The sequence below is a fragment of the Capsicum annuum genome, chromosome 1, assembly GCF_002878395.1.
Source record: "Capsicum annuum cultivar UCD-10X-F1 chromosome 1, UCD10Xv1.1, whole genome shotgun sequence".
In the NCBI taxonomy this organism is placed as follows: domain Eukaryota; kingdom Viridiplantae; phylum Streptophyta; class Magnoliopsida; order Solanales; family Solanaceae; genus Capsicum; species Capsicum annuum.
In genome coordinates, this window is record NC_061111.1 from 159,325,452 (window position 1) to 159,328,972 (window position 3,521).

The window sequence follows — 3,521 nt, forward strand, 5'->3', positions numbered from 1 at the left end:
TGGCTTTACGCTTTAGGGATAAAAGAAGGACAGTCGATTTCTCTTCTATCCCTTCCTAACTCTGCTGACATCCCGCCTTAATATTTCTTAGGTTTGAAAGAAGAAATGAGATGCCCTTTTTCTCTCCTATCCTTTTTCTATACATATAGTAGCGCCCACTGGCCTGTCATAGATAGTAGGCATTTATTTTATTTTTGGCTTTCTCTCTATTTTTTTTTTAGAGATTAGGTTCAAACTACTAAAGCTTGTAGGAAGAGTCAAAGCGAATAGGACTTTCCCATATTCGTATAGGTAGCTCAGCTCTTGGCCTCATTCCTGTCTATTTGTGTTGCTAAGCTGACACAGGGCTGAAAGAGGCATGCCTCTATGTTCAAAAAGAGATCACTCCTGGCTAATGGTTGACTGAAGACTCATCCTATTTGAAAGAATTGTCTTCACACTCTAGGTAAAGTATAAGTGGCTTGAGCCTACCTAAGCTTGATGAAGGGCACACGGACCTGGCGTTGAGTGCCCTTTCCGTTCATCTTCCTATAAAAGCGGCTGAGGATTTAACTTGACTTAATCATATTGGGACTTATGATCCCTCTCTCTCCTTTTTGGCTAATTGAATAGATCTTTTTCTTTAGTGGTTTTGCCCAATCTGCTATCCGAAAGAAAGGGGAATCGCTCGGCTATCCTACCTAGCCAAGCCAGAAAAATAGATTCGATATAAAGTTGCATAAAGCCCCAGTTCAAATTATTAAGAATTCGAACAATACAAAGAACAGAAGAACGAAAACCACAAATGCAAACAACAGTAATAAGTACAGACATAAAAGTGCAGGTGATCCATACACGCTCGACCACGAAAAGGAGAAAACGGCCTTAATCTCCACTATTTCTGATTAAGAACAATATATTTTTCTCCTTTCCTTGCCTTTCTTGATGACGTGAAGCAAAAACCTACACTCTTTTTCTCATTAACCATGAACCATATACCATACCACGACCAAAGTTTAGGAAAAAGTATTGTTAAAGGTTTCAATCTGGAAAAGGGAGAGTAACATAGCCAAGGATGAACTGCTGATTATCCATTTGTGTGCACCAATAAGAATGCATTTCTAATGTATCCTGTGTTAGAACTGCCACCATGGATAACACAAGCGTGCTGTCAGGTTCCAACATGCATGAAGTCTTCAGCTTCCTGCATGGTAGCACCCATGTGAAAAGAGAAGCCAGAGACTCTGAACTCTGGCTGCTGGAACATGTCATCGCCATTGAAGATGCTTGTAACATTAGAACCAGATTGGGTGAAAGTCCCCCAACTACCACTCTCTGAGTGCTGAACTATGTAACTAGATATGTTACCACCTGCCTGATGATTAAAGATATTTCTATCGTGCTTTGGAGATGAAGGCTTGGATTGCTGCATATTCTTTGTGTTCAAAAAGCACCCTCTAGAACCCCTGGATCTCTTCATTACGTGACGATGTCTATACTAATGAAGATATAACTTTATATTTTTGACAAACTTATTTTAAGCCTGACGCTTGGCACGAACCTATCGCCTTTTGAGGATAGCACTGTATTGTTTTGCATTCAGATAAATGGGCTAACTCTCTATGGATTCAAGAGAAAGTGCAACTCTTATAGAGGTGACACCCACCATTTCAGGATAAATGATGGCATTTGATCCATAAATAGCTACAATCCTTCCAAAGTAAGTGTCAGCCCAAGGGTAGGATAGGCAAGTCGTTGGATGATCATGATGCACTTGCGGCTGAGTTAGAGTGTTGGTGGAAATTTCACCTGATAGGGATGCCTTTGTTCCACTCTCTGCTTGCACATCTAAAATTCCACCCTAAACTGGATGAGCTATCAAATTTTCCAGAACGGTCTTGCTTTTTCCCATTGCGGCCTCCACATGATTAGATTGACCAGTTGACAGAGTAGAAGTTGAATCCTGATCTTGGAACTCATATTCTGATTTCTTGATATCGGAGTGATGTTTCAATGTAGATTCCACTCTAGTCTTCTTAGAGGGAGCATGTTCTGTTTGGTTATTGGAGTTCCACAGAGATGAGCAACTCACGAATAAAGGAGCAAAAGATTGACCTTCTTTTCCATGGCTACCTTTCTTCGAGAAACGTCAGCATCCTCTTTGAAACTGGTGTTCTAGAAGCTTTAGACCAAATATACGGAAAACCTCTATGCTACTGTAATATACTAGAGCTCTCTAGACTGGAGTTACTTTTTGCTTTGGGTAATGAATGACTTCAGAAACATCTGGTGAGCTTTGGCTCTTATGCTGTTTTCTCTCACCGGAAAACTACTACTGTATTACCTATGGGGTACTATATACTAGCATTTTCTTTGATTTCCCCAATTCTCATATACAAAGTTGTCCAGAAAATAGAAAAGCAAAAAACAAGACCATCCCTTCAGTCATCACATGTAATACAAACCCTCTCTTCCCTCACCACATCCACCTTCTTTTGTTTTCTTTTGGGTATATTCTTGATTTTTGATCAGCCACCTAACCTAATTATTATTACCATTTATGAATTTGAAGTAGGACTTTGGAATGATGCTACTCCTCTTCTTCTATATATAAGTGAATAGATCTTTGTGATTCAATCGATTCGATTCTCGTTGTCACCTTCGGCGAACTCCCTTTAAGGACAAAAGCGCATCTAAACCTTATTCTTTTGTATTATTTGTCAGAATAGATAATACATATATGATCAGATGGATATGTAGGTAAGGAATGCTTAGATTTGGAGAAACAATGCCTAATTCAAATTGAAATGTACAATGATCCGGGAAATAAGATTTTCCTTTTCTTAAAAGAGAAAAAAATGAAATAGATCCACTTTCTGGATTATTGCTGACGTAATCATAAAAATTGAATTTTTCAGGGACCGGATAAACTTTGATTTTCGGCTAACCCAGCACCAAGTCTTCAATAGATTTCTTGCTGGAGTTCCATCCTTTAAGCTAGGGAAGCTGCATCTACTTTAATTGATGATTTCTCGCCTTCAGCTTCTATACTATATTACATCAAATAGAAGTGATGGTACAGATATTGACCTAACTAAGCTAGTATGAATCATCTCATCTCCTATCATGGTGGGTGACTGTGGGAGATTAGTTTCAAGCCACTGCCTCGAGAGCTACCTAAGAAAGAGTTTCGGCTATACCTGGCTATCATAACATTCATAAATGATATTGATAGATGAATAAAAGAGTCCAGCCATAATTATTATTCATTTTACTGAAAGGATTTCAACTGCTCAAACTCAGAGAGATGAGCCTAACAGTGCCCCAAGCCAAAATAAAGAGAGGAGAAGAATCCAACTATCTAATCGGGATCACAGTTCCGACCATTCCTTTGAAGTCTGAAAGGTGAAGAAGTGTTTAGCCACACTCTCTATGGAACAGTCTTATCAAAGCTCTCTCTTTAACCAATCAAGAAAGACAGATGGAATGAATGAAATAAAAAGTAGCTCTGCAGCTCGCCCAGAAGAAGATAGACCGACCAC

At 39.1% G+C, this 3,521-nt stretch overlaps 1 pseudogene; it reads right to left on the bottom strand.

Moving 5' to 3' along the window:
* Positions 1–1,115: 1,115 nt before the first annotated feature.
* Positions 1,116–2,128, bottom strand: LOC107859193 (annotated as a pseudogene).
* Between the last annotated feature and the right edge of the window lie 1,393 nt (positions 2,129–3,521).